Source organism: Arachis ipaensis, chromosome B4 (genome assembly GCF_059453495.1).
Source record: "Arachis ipaensis isolate K30076 ecotype BB chromosome B4, ASM5945349v1, whole genome shotgun sequence".
Lineage (NCBI taxonomy): Eukaryota > Viridiplantae > Streptophyta > Magnoliopsida > Fabales > Fabaceae > Arachis > Arachis ipaensis.
Window position 1 is genome coordinate 58829046 of NC_142439.1, and position 13936 is coordinate 58842981.

Genomic DNA, 13936 nt, shown 5'->3' on the forward strand with positions numbered 1-13936 from the left:
TTCAAGAGCCAACATATTTAACATTCTTAAACAACAACTTCAAAAGACATATGCACTGTTCAAGCATACATTCAGAAAACAAGAAGCATTGTCACCACATCAATATAATTAAGCTAAGTTCAAGGATAAATTCGAAACTCATGTACTTCTTGTTCTTTTGAATTAAAACATTTTTTATTTAAGAGAGGTGATGGATTCATAGGACATTCATAACTTTAAGACAAAGTTACTAACTACTAATGATCATGTAATGAAGACACAAACATAGCTAAGCACATAACATAGAAAACGAAAAACAGAAGAAATAAGAACAAGGAATGAATCCACCTTAGTGATGGTGGCGTTTCCTTCTTGAGGAACCAATGATGTCCTTGAGCTCTTCTATATCTTTTTCTTGTCTCTGTTGCTCCTCCTTCATTGCTTTTAGATCTTCTCTGATTTCATGAAGGATGATGGAGTGCTCTTGATGTTCCACCCTTAGTTGCTTCCAATAATTGTGTGGAAGAAAATGTATCCCCTGAGGTATCTCAGGGATCTCTTGATTTGCAGTCAAATGTTCTACCACTGAGCTATAGACCCTTGATAGAAGCTTTTGTCTTCCCTTTCCTCTTTCTAGAGGTTTCTCTGGCCTTAGGTGCCATCAATGGTTATGGAAAAAACAAAAAAGCTATGCTTTTACCACACCAAACTTAGAATGTTGCTCGCCCTCGAGCAAAAGAAGAAAGAATAGAAGAATAAGAAGAAGATATGGAAGAGATGGATGGGAGTGTGTATTCGGCCATATGGGTGGGATTGGGTGGGAGAGAGATGTTGAATTTTGAAGGTAGTGGGTGTATGGATGTGAGTGGTAAATGGAAAACAGAAGGGATGATCATGAATGGAAAGAGAGATGATGAGGTAGGTGGGGATCCTGTGGGGTTCACAGATCCTGAGATGATCCTGTGGGGTCCACAGATCCTGAGGTGTCAAGGCATTTACATCCCTGCACCAATTTAGGCATGTAAAATGCCCTTGCACACAACTCTGGGCGTTCAGCGCCAGGTTGGTGCCCATTTTGGGCGTTCAACGCCCATTTGCTGCCATTTCTGGCGTTGAACACCAGAACCATGCTTGTTCTGGGCGTTCAGCGCCAGGATGCTGCCCATTCTGGGCATTCAGCGCCAGAACCATGCTCTGTTCTGGCGTTTGAACGCCAGACAGATGCTCCTCCAGGGTGTGATTTTTCTTCTGCTATTTTTGATTCCGTTTTTGATTTTTTTGTTTATTTTGTGACTCCACATGATCATGAACCTATAGAGACATATAACTAAGAAAAATATAGTTAGATAAATAAAAATTGGGTTGCCTCCGAACAAGCGCTTCTTTAATGTCAATAGCTTGACAGTAGGCTCTCATGGAGCTTCACAGATGTGCAAAGCTTTGTTGAGACTCTCCAACACCAAACTTAGAGTTTGGATATGGGAGTTCAACACCAAACTTAGAGTTTGGTTGTGGCCTCCCAACACCAAACTTAGAGTTTGACTGTGGGGGCTCTAGTTGACTTTGCTTTGAGAGAAGCTTTTTCTGCTTCCTCTCCATGGTTGCAGAGGGAGATCCTTGAGTTTTGAACACAAGGGAGTTCTCATTCCATTGAAGGACTATTTCACCTCTGTCAACATCAACCACATCTTTTGCTGTGGCCAGGAAAGGTCTTCCTAGGATGATGGATTCATCCTCTTCCTTTCCAGTATCCAGGACTATGAAATCAGCAGGGATGTAAAGGCCTTCAACCTTTACTAACACGTCCTCTACTTGTCCATAAGCCTGTTTTCTTGAACTGTCTGCCATCTCTAATGAGATTTTAGCAGCTTGCACCCCATAGATTCCCAGTTTCTCTATTACAGAGAGGGGCATGGGGTTTATCCCTGAACCAAGGTCACACAGAGCCTTAAAGATCATGGTGCCTATGGTACAAGGTATTATGAACTTTCCAGGATCCTGTCTCTTCTGAGGCAATGTCAGTTGATCCAGATCACTTAGTTCATTGATGAACAAGGGAGGTTCAACTTCCCAAGTATCAATGCCAAATAATTTGGCATTCAGCTTCATGATTGCACCAAGAAACTTGGCAGTTTTCTCTTCAGTAACATCCTCATTCTCTTCAGAAGAGGAATACTCATCAGAGCTCATGAAGGGCATAAGGAGGTTCAATGGAATCTCTATGGTCTCTAGATGAGCCTCAGAGTCCTTTAGTTCCTCAGAGGGAAGCTCCTTATTGGTCACTGGACGTCCCAGGAGGTCTTCCTCCTTGGGATTCACGTCCTCCTCTCCCTCATTGGGTTCGGCCATTTTGCTTATGTCAATGGCCTTGCACTCTCCTTTTGGATTCTCTTCTGTATTGCTTGGGAGAGTACTGGGAGGGATTTCAGTGATCCTTTTACTCAGCTGGCCCACTTGTGCTTCCAAATTCCTAATGGAAGACCTTGTTTCATTCATGAAACTCACAGTGGCCTTAGATAGATCAGAGACTAGATTGGCTAAATTAGAAGCATTTTGTTCAGAGTTCTCTGTCTGTTGCTGAGTGGATGATGGAAAAGGTTTATTATTGTTAAACCTGTTTCTTCCACCATTATTAAAGCCTTGTTGAGGCTTTTGATCCTTCCATGAGAAATTTGGATGATTTCTCCATGATGAGTTATAGGTGTTTCCATAAGGTTCACCTAAGTAATTTACCTCTGCTATTGCAGGGTTCTCAGGATCATAAGCTTCTTCTTCAGAAGATGCCTCTTGAGTACTGTTGGATGCAGCTTGCATTCCATGCAGACTCTGAGAGATCATATTGACTTGCTGAGTCAATATTTTATTCTGAGCCAATATGGCATTCAGAGTATCAACCTCAAGAACTCCCTTCTTCATAGGCGTCCCATTACTCACAGGATTCCTTTCAGAAGTGTACATGAACTGGTTATTAGCAACCATGTCAATGAGTTCTTGAGCTTCTGCAGGCATTTTCTTTAGGTGAATGGATCCACCTGCAGAAGTGTCTAGTGACATCTTTGATAGCTCAGATAAACCATCATAGAATATATCCAGGATGGTCCATTCTGAAAGCATGTCAGAAGGACACTTTTTGGTCAACTGTTTGTATCTTTCCCAAGCTTCATAGAGGGATTCACCTTCTTTCTGTCTGAAGGTTTGAACATCAGCTCTAAGCTTGCTCAGCTTTTGAGGAGGAAAGTACTTGGCTAAGAAAGCCGTGACCAGCTTATCCCAAGAGTTCAGGCTGTCTTTGGGTTGAGAATCCAACCATAATCTAGCTCTGTCTCTTACAGCAAAAGGGAAAAGCATGAGCCTGTAGACTTCAGGATCTACTCCATTAGTCTTAACAGTATCACATATCTGTAAGAATTCAGTTAAGAACTGAAAAGGATCTTCAGATGGAAGTCCATGAAACTTGCAGTTCTGCTGCATCAGAGAAACTAATTGAGGTTTCAGCTCAAAGTTGTTTGCTCCAATGGCAAGAATGGAGATGCTTCTTCCATGTAAATTGGAATTAGGTGCAGTAAAGTCACCAAGCATCTTCCTTACATTATTATTATTTTCGGCTGCCATCTCCTCTTCCTGTTCAAAAATTTCTGAAAGGTTTTCTCTGGATTGTTGTAATTTAGCTTCTCTTAATTTTCTCTTCAGAGTCCTTTCAGGTTCTGGATCTGCTTCCACAAGAATGTTCTTATCCTTGCTCCTGCTCATATGACAAAGAAGAAGGCACAGAAAAAAATAATAATAATAGAGATCCTTTATACCACAGTATAAGGATCTCTGTGTGAGTAGAAGAAGAGGGGGAGACAAAGAATGTAATATAATGGAAGAAACACAACTGTGAGGATGGCAGAGATGTGAAATGAGATGTTAGGATATGAATGAATAAATAGAATAAGATGGGAGAGGGAGAATTTTCGAAAATGGTTTTTGAAAAATGTAAGTATCTTTTTTCGAAAATTTTTAAAATCAAAAATAAAAATAAGGATAATTAGTTAATTAAAAAGAAATTTTTGAAAAAGAGGGAAGGTATTTTCGAAAATTAGAGAGAGAGAGTTAAATAGGTGGTTTTGAAAAAGTTAAGAAACAAACAAAAAGTTAGTTAGTTAGTTGAAACAAATTTTGAAAAGATAAGAAGTTAGGAGGTTAGAAAAGATATTTTGAAAAGATATTTTTGAAAAAGATAAGATAAGAAGGTATTTTTGAAAAGATATGATTGAAATTAGTTTTGAAAAAGATTTGATTTTTAAAATCTCAATTAATGACTTGATTCATAAGAAATCACAAGATATGATTCTAGAACTTAAAGTTTGAATCTTTCTTAACAAGCAAGTAACAAACTTCAAATTTTTGAATCAAAACATTAATTGTTTATGTTATTTTCGAAAATTTAATACAAAAATAAGAAAAAGATTTTTGAAAAATATTTTTGGAATTTTCGAAAATAACTAAGAATTTTGAAAAAGATTTGATTTTTGAAAAAGATTTTGAAAAAGATAAGATTTTAAAATTTGATTTGACTCATAAGAAACAACTTTGATTTTTTTTTAAATTTTTGAAAAAGTCAACTCAATTTTCGAATTTGATGAGAGAAAAAGGGAAAGATATTTTTTTAATTTTTGAAATTTTTATGAAAAACATGAAAAATATGCAATGCATGAAATTTTTAGATCAAAACAATGAATGCATGCAATAATGCTATGAATGTCAAGATGAACACCAAGAACACTTTGAATGTCAAGATGAACATCATAGACACAATTTGGAAAAATTTTTAATGCAAAGAAAACATGCAAGACACCAAACTTAGAATTCTTTAATGCTTACGCACTAAGAATTCAAGAATGCATATGATAAACATGAAAAGACACAAAACAAAAAATCATCAAGATCAAACAAGAAGACTTACCAAGAACAACTTGAAGATCATGAAGAACACTATGAATGCATGAAATTTTCGAAAAATGCAAGATGCACATGCAATTGACACCAAACTTATGATATGACTCAAGACTCAAACAAGAAACATGAAATATTTTTTGATTTTTGTGATTTTCTAAATTTTTTTGGATTTTTATTTTATATTTTTCGAAAAATTATTCTGAAAAAGAAAAATAAGGATTCCAAAATTTTTAATATGAATTCCAGGAATCTTGCATTCTTAGTCTAAAGCTTCAGTCCAGGAATTAGACATGGCTCACTAGCCAGCCAAGCCTTCAATGAAAGCTCCGGTCCAAAACACTAGACATGGCCAATGGCCAGCCAAGCTTCAGCATTTAATTCAGATATGACATGCCTGACATACTCATTCCCAAAGGAATAGACATGGCTTTACAGCCAGCCAGGCTTCAACATGCTTCATGAAACACTAGAATTTATTCTTAAAAATTTTGAATCTATAGAATAATTTATTTTTTGAAAACATTTTTTTTTTCCGAAAACAGATGAGAAAATTTTAGAAATATTTTTGAAAAATTCTTTTGAAAATAAAACAAAAAAGAAAATTACCTAATCTGAGCAACAAGATGAACCGTCAGTTGTCCAAACTCGAACAATCCCCGGCAACGGCGCCAAAAACTTGGTGCACGAAATTGTGATGTCCAGGCTCGAACAATCCCTGGCAACGTGAGCAACTTGGTACGCGTAATCGTGATTACACTTTGATTATGTAAAATTTACGGCTCTTTCTTTCCCTGGCAATGGCGCCAAGAACATGGTGCCAATACCATGGTTCACAACTTCGATACAACTAACCAGCAAGTGCACTGGGTCGTCCAAGTAATACCTTACGTGAGTAAGGGTCGAATCCCACGGAGATTGTTGGTATGAAGCAAGCTATGGTCACCTTGCAAATCTCAGTCAGGCGGATATAAAGTGATAATGGTGTTTTCGAAAATTTTATATAATAAAATAGGGATAGAGATACTTATGTAAATCATTGGTAGGAATTTCAGATAAGCGAATGGAGATACTTTTCGTTCCTCTGAACCTCTGCTTTCCTGCTATCTTCATCCAATCAGTCTCACTCCTTTCCATGGCTGGCTTTATGTGATACATCACCACTGTCAATGGCTACTTTCGGTCATCTCTCGGGAAAATGATCCAATGCCCTGTCACGGCACGGCTAATCGTCTGGAGGCATCACCCTTGCCAATGGCTTCATCTTATCCTCTCAGTGAATAATATGCTCACGCGCCCTGTCACGGCACGGCTATTCATCTATCGGTTCTCGATCATGCTGGAATAGGATTTACTATCCTTTTGCGTCTGTCACTAACGCCTTGCAATCGCGAGTTAGGAGCTCATCACAGTCATTCAATCATTGAATCCTACTCGGAATACCACAGACAAGGTTTAGACTTTCTGGATTCTCTTGAATGCCGCCATCATTCTAGCTTACGCCACGAAGATTCTGGTTAGGAGATCTAAGAGATATTCATTCTAGCTTATTTCAAGTAGAACGGAAGTGTTTGTCAGGCACGTGTTCATAGGGGAGAATGGTGATGAGCGTCACACATAATCATCACCTTCATCACGTTCTTGGGTGCGAATGGATATCTTAGAAGCGAAATAAGATGAATTGAATAGAAAATAGTAGTACTTGCATTAATCTTTGAGGAACAGCAGAGCTCCACACCTTAATCTATGGAGTGTAGAAACTCTACCGTTAAAAATACATAAGTGAAGGTCCAGGCATGGCCGAGATGGCCAGCCCCCAAAGTCTAAGAACAATGCGTTCAAAGATGATCCTAAGATCCTAAGATGATCAAAAGATGCCTGATACAATAGTAAAAGTTCCTATTTATAATAAACTAGCTACTAGGGTTTACATGAGTAAGTAATTGATGCATAAATCCACTTCCTGGGCCCACTTGGTGTGTGCTTGGGCTGGGCTTGAGTGTTTCACGTGTAGAGGTCCTTTCTGGAGTTGAACGCCAGCTTTTGTGCCAGTTTGGGCGTTCAACTCTGGTTTTGGCTCCTTTTCTGGCGCTGGACGCCAGATTTGGGCAGAAAGCTGGCGTTGAATGCCAGTTTACGTCATCTATTCTTGGCCAAATTATGGACTATTATATATTGCTGGAAAGCCCTGGATGTCTACCTTCCAAAGAAATTGGAAGCGCGCCATTTCGAGTTCTGTAGCTCCAGAAAATCCACTTTGAGTGCAGGGAGGTCAGAATCCAACAGCATCAGCAGTCCTTCTTCAACCTCTGAATCTGATTTCTGCTCAAGTCCCTCAATTTCAGTCAGAAAATACCTAAAATCACAGAAAAACACACAAACTCATAGTAAAGTCCAGAAATGTGAATTTAACATAAAAACTAATGAAAACATCCCTAAAGGTAACTAGATTCTACTAAAAACATACTAAAAACAATGTCAAAAAGCGTATAAATTATCCGCTCATCAGCAATCAACAGAGGCTATTATCAACCCAATTCCATCAAGGCCAAGGCCCAAATTCAAGGCTCTAAGACCATTAGAAGAAAGTGTATAAATAGAAGTTAGTTTGATTTAGAGAAAAGAGGATCTTTACTTTTGAATTTACACCTCTTGGAAGTTTGTTCTTACTGTAACTTGGATCCGGGAAGAGAATTCCATTCTCTTCCTCTTTGGTTTTCTCATTTCCTTTATTGCAATTCTTGCTTGAGTCTTGGGTGTGGAGAATTGAGGAAATTCTGTCTCAATCTCACCTTGAGATCTCTGTTTTCATTTCACTGCACCATTGGAGAATTTAGATTTGAATTCAAGTTTTCTTACTGTTTTGATCTTTAATTTGTTGCAATTGATTTCTGAATTGGATCAAGGAAGGTAGTGAGATCTAGACTTGGTTTTCTAGTCTCTTGACCCCTAAGATCTGAAATTTCCTTTTAATTCTTCTGTTGAACGCTTCTTCAAGCCAATTTATATTTTCTGTTTGAGATCTACTGCAATTAAATTCATCTTTTACTTATCTGCTTGTTGCAATTTACTTTTCCTTGTTTAATTTCTGCAATCCCAATTCCCAACTCCTTTTATAATTCAAGCAATTTACATTTCTTGCACTTTAAGATTCAGCCATTTACATTTCTTTCAATCTAAGTTTCTGCAATTTACATTACTTGTTCTTTAAGATTCAGGTTATTTACTTTCTTTGCTCTTTAATTTCCTGCAATCTACCCCTCTCCCTTTACATTTCAAGCAATTTAGTTTCTGCAATCACAAATCACTCAACCAACACTTGATTCGCTTGACTAAATCAACCACTAAACTAAAATTGCCCAATCCTTCAATCCCTGTGGGATCGACCTCACTCACGTGAGTTATTAGTACTTGATGCGACTCGGTACACTTGCCGGTTAGATTTGTGTGTTTGGAATTTGTTTTCCAAAAAAATACACATCACTCCTCCGGTTTTTTTCTCGGCCTTTTTTTTTTTTTTTACGTTGTGCTGACCCTCGTTCTTTAAATGACGCTATCCCGAGGAGGACACATAAAGGCGAGCCGTAATGGCCTCATCTTCGGCAGGCTCCTCCAGTTTTTTTTTCCAGTTTTTTTCTCGGGTTTTTTTTTCTGCTGACCCACATTCTTTAAATGACACTACCCCGGGGAGGACACATAAAGGCGAGCCGTAATGGCCTCATCCTCGGCAGGCTCCTCCGGTTTTTTTCTCGGATTTTTTTTTTTACGTTGTGCTGACCCTCATTCTTTAAATGACGCTATCTCGTGGAGGAGACATAAAGGCGAGCCGTAATGGCCTCATCTTCGGCAGGCTCCTCCGGTTTTTTTTTTCCGGTTTTTTTCTCTGGTCTTTTTTTTTTTTTAAGTTGTGCAGACCCTCGTTCTTTAAATGACGCTATCCCGAGGAGGACACATAAAGCCGAGCCGTAATGGCCTCATCTTCGGTAGGCTCCTTCGGTTTTTTTTTTCTTTCAGTTTTTTTTTTAAATGTTGTGCTGACCCTCATTCTTTAAATGACGCTATCCCGAGGAGGACACATAAAGGCGAGCCGTAATGGCCTCATCTTCAGCAGGCTCCTCCGGTTTTTTTTTTTCGATTTTTTTCTCATTTTTTTTTATTTATTTTACCTTGTGCTGACCCTCGTTCTTTAAATGACGCTATCCCGAGGAGGACACATAAAGACGAGCCGTAATGGCCTCATCTTCGGCAGGCTCCTCCGGTTTTTTTCTCGGGGTTTTTTTTTTTAACGTTGTGCTGACCCTCATTCTTTAAATAACGCTATCCCGAGGAGGACACATGATGACAAGTCATCCTAGCCTATTTTAGCTAGTCTTTTTCTTTTGTTTTCATTAGAATTATGCACTTTCTTGAGCTACAAGCAAGCTAATTGAGTAGATTTTCATGTTTCCCTTGATTGAACCAACCATATATGAATTCATGTCATTTCATGAGGTTTTATGCTATATTTGTTGCATATTATGAAAGAATGAATATCTCATGATTTTGAGCATAGCTTTGATGAGTTTGGTTGATTAATGATAGGTGAAGAAAGCTTGGAGAAAGGTTGAAGCAAAGAGGAATGGCTAGGAGTGAAGAGAGGACAATGGAATAAGTGAAATTGAACCAGGAAGCAAGAAGTTAGCCCCAACGTTAGCCTCCTAACTTGGAGGCTAACGTTGGAACTTGAAATTTCCTCCCTGGCCATCCAACGTTTGCGCCAACGTTAGACCCCTAACTTGGAGGCTAACGTTGGCACATGAATATTCAAGGAAGAGGAGCAAATGTTATCCCCAACGTTAGCCCCCTAACTTGGAGGCTAACGTTGGAACTTGAGAAGATCTCCCCTGGGCACCAACGTTTGCGCCAACGTTAGCCCCCTAACTTGGAGGCTAACGTTGGCACATGAATTACAAAGGGAGAAGGGCCAACGTTTGCGCCAACGTTAGCCCCCTAACTTGGAGGCTAACTGATGAGATATTTTGGAGGAAAAATAATTTCTCCCAGAACACCCAAAACTAACCGGCAAGTGCACCGGGTCGTATCAAGTAATAAAAACTCACGGGAGTGAGGTCGATCCCACAGGGATTGAAGGATTGAGCAATTTTAGTTTAGTGGTTGATTTAGTCAAGCGAATCAAGATTTGGTTGATGGTTTTGTGACTTGCAGAATTAAATTGCATTGAAGTAAAGAGAACAAGAAATAAATTGCTGAAACTTAAAGAACAAGAAATTAAATGGCAGAAACTTAAAGTGCAAGAAATGTAAATTGCAGAATCTTAAAGTGCAAGGAATGTAAATTGCTTGAAATGTAAAGGGGATTGGGATGTGGATTTGCAGAAATTAAACAAGGAAAAACTAAATTGCATCAAACAGAAGAGGGAAAGGGAATTGGGATTGAACCGGATCTTGAAGCAGTAAAGTAAATGAACATTAAAGCAAGAAACAGAGAATATAAAATTGAGATCTCAGGGCCCAGAGACTAGAAAACCAAGTCTAGATCTCAATGCCTTCCTAGATCCAACAAGAACAATTGAAAGGAAAATGTAAATTGCAAAGAAAAGAGGAAGAACAATGAACCGGAAATGGAATTCAATTAACAGTAAAGAAACAGAGAGATCCAAGATTGAGATTGAAACAGAATTTCTTCAATTCTCCAATCCAAGATCCAAGACAAGTGTAAAATGAAATTGAAAGCAATGAAAACAAAGAAATTAAAGTGCACTCAGTAACAAAAGCTCTCCGAAAACTATTATGAAAATTCCAAAAGGAAAGCTCCCCGAAGAACTTGAATTCTATCCTATTTATACACTTTCTTCCAATGATCTTCAAGCCTTGAGTTGGGGCTTTGCTCTTGGTGGAATTGGGTTGAAAGAGGCCTTGGTTGATTGCTCTTGAAGTTTGGAGAAGAACCGAAGTGAACCAATTGAACCGGTTTTGAGGTTAGCAAAAGTTGGACCAAAAGTTTGAGCCAAAGTTAGGGGTCTAACTTTGGCTCCAACTTTTCATATCAGTTGGCACATTTTTCTGGTTTGGACGTTGGTGCCAACGTTAGGGGTCTAACTTTGACCCTAACGTTGGCCTTCCCTTGGTGCTAGTGGCGCCAACGTTAGCCTCCAAGTTAGGGGGCTAACGTTGGCGCAAACGTTGGCCCTTCTCCCTTATGTCTTCATGTGCCAACGTTAGCCTCCAAGTTAGGGGGCTAACGTTGGCGCAAACGTTGGCCCTTCTCCCTTATGTCTTCATGTGCCAACGTTAGATGGCCAGGGAGGAATTCATGTGCCAACGTTAGCCTCCAAGTTAGGGGGCTAACGTTGGCGCAAACGTGGGATGGCCAGGGAGGAAATTTCAAGTTCCAACGTTAGCCTCCAAGTTAGGGGGCTAACGTTGGGGCTAACTTCTTGCTTCCTGGTTCAATTTCACTTATTCCATTGTCCTCTCTTCACTCCTAGCCATTCCTCTTTGCTTCAACCTTTCTCCAAGCTTTCTTCACCTATCATTAATCAACCAAACTCATCAAAGCTATGCTCAAAATCATGAGATATTCATTCTTTCATAATATGAAACAAATATAGCATAAAACCTCATGAAATGGCATAAATTCATATATGGTTGGTTCAATCAAGGGAAACATGAAAATCTACTCAATTAGCTTGCTTGTAGCTCAAGAAAGTGCATAATTCTAATGAAAACAAAAGAAAAAGACTAGTTAAAATAGGCTAGGATGACTTGTCATCACAACACCAAACTTAAAGCTTGCTTTTCCCCAAGCAAGAAATGAATTATTGAGAAGAAAGAATGAAATGGAAGAGGAAGTTCATGCTAGCAGAGTATTATTGATAGTTCATGGGGTTTTGTGTGGATATGCAAATACTCACTTCTTATTGACTCCTAGGCCTAGAAAGTCTCCTTCAAGCTTCAAGTGACATACTGCTATGACCTCTCATTATTCCTTTATCCTTGGCTATTACTTTGTTCATAAGCTTTATTTGAGTGTCATGTGTAGCAAGTTCATTTTCTTTTCTTTATACTTGACACATTATTCACCATAGACACTTGGCTCACATTCCTTCTTAAAACATTGATGCCCAGCACCTCTTTGGGTTACTAAATGCCTTGTAGTTAGGTTGCTCTTGATAGTGGACTTTCAGCTGATGATCCCGGATTAGTTAACCCAAGTCACCAAGTGTTGAGGCACTCCTAAGAGCTTACTAATCCAAGCAGATCCTAGTACAAAGACATCACAGGCATATATTTTAAGGTTCAAGCTATTGGTGTCCAGCTTTGTTTCTTTTTGTTTTTCTTTTGTTTTGCCACTTTTTGGCTATCTTCTTCTTCTTTCCTTCTTTTTGTTTTTCTTTCTAACCAAGGAATTTAATTCAATTGAGATTCATAGACAGTAGGCCACTCTTTACTTAGAAGGAGATATCCTAGCTCTTTATCCACTAAAAGTGAGCTATTATACAATCACACACATACCACCACTTACTTTTATTCCACTTCTATCTAACAGAGACCATTTCACTTCACATTCAAACTTTTTCTTTTATTGAATTGAAAGATGCAGGGGACAACACATGCTTCTTGTCAAGTGAAAGTGAACACACAAGCACACACATAAGCTAGTTTATTTATTTTAAAAGAAACAAACATAAATGATGCACTGACTACTACACTAACAGTTACTGTTAAAATGGGCATATTCACACTTCCAATTTAGAGCAATTCAATGCTAATGGAGTTAAGTGACAATACAACCTCTTGGTGGCTTCTTCTTCTTTCTCTCAGCTAATGGTGTGTAGTCCTCCCAAGAGAGTGATTGAATTTCTGCAGTGTTATTAGAAGTTGCTTGTTTCTCAAGCCCTTAGATGACTGGTTAGTGTGCAAGACTTTCTTGTAGGCGTTTGAACTTACTTTGGTGTGTGAACACCAAACTTAGTCTCTTGCCATGTTTCTTATGCATAACCATATGTGAAAGCCTAAGTCTTTGCTAAAGGTAATAAAACTAAAAACTAGAAACAGACAATGCTTAAATGATTTATCAGATTGCTTGGAGCTAGTAACCCTTTATGTAGAAAGTGAGAATGTGCTTTTAAGTGAGATTTTGGTGGAACACCAAACTTAGAATTCTTTATTCCCTCTTAATTTGTTTTTGTGTGAAACACCAAACTTAGCTCCTTGCAATACATACCAATCATTTAACCTTTTTATTGAAATAACTATGAAAAGAAAACTACCTCAGGTTGGGTTGCCTCCCAACAAGCGCTCTTTTATTGTCACTAGCTTGACACCTTTCAATTCTTTTTAAGAGGGCTGTAGGTGTTGAACCTCTTTTTCCTTAGCCCATTGTCCTCCCAAGTACAGCTTTGCTCTGTGACCATTTACAGTGAATTGATTCTTCGTTGCCTCATCTAGCAGTTCAATATTCCCATAGGGAAAAATCTTTGTCACCAAGTATGGGCCAGTCCACTTAGACTTCAGTTTGCCAGGGAAGATTTTAAGCCTCGAATTATACAGGAGCACTTGCTGTCCTGGCTTGAATTCTTTCTTTGTGATCTTCTTGTCATGCCACTTCTTAGCTCTCTCCTTGTATATCTTCACACTTTCATAAGCTTCCAGTCTAAATTCATCCAGTTCATTTAGTTGTAACAACCTTTTTTCTCCTGCAGCTTGGGGATCAAGGTTGAGGAGTTTAGTGGCCCAGAAAGCTCTGTGTTCAAGCTCTACAGGGAGGTGGCAAGATTTGCCATACAATAGCTGGAAGGGTGACTTGCCAATAGGAGTTTTAAAAGCTGTCCTATACGCCCACAATGCATCCTCTAGCTTTCTAGCCCAATCTTTCCTTGTGATTCCCACTGTTTTCTCTAGAATCTTCTTTAATTCTCTATTTGCCAGTTCGGCTTGGCCATTAGTCTGAGGATGGTAAGGTGTGGCTACTTTGTGAATTACTCCATACTTGTGGAGGAGTTTCTCCATTTGTTTGT

General features: G+C 38.8%; 1 non-coding gene across 1 annotated transcript; it reads left to right on the top strand.

Annotated features, from left to right (window-relative positions):
* Positions 1 to 3087: 3087 nt before the first annotated feature.
* LOC148567716 (small nucleolar RNA R71) lies at positions 3088 to 3195 on the top strand. The gene has a single exon (XR_015881814.1). It is a non-coding gene; the product is annotated as a small nucleolar RNA R71 (small nucleolar RNA).
* The last annotated feature ends 10741 nt before the right edge of the window (positions 3196 to 13936 follow it).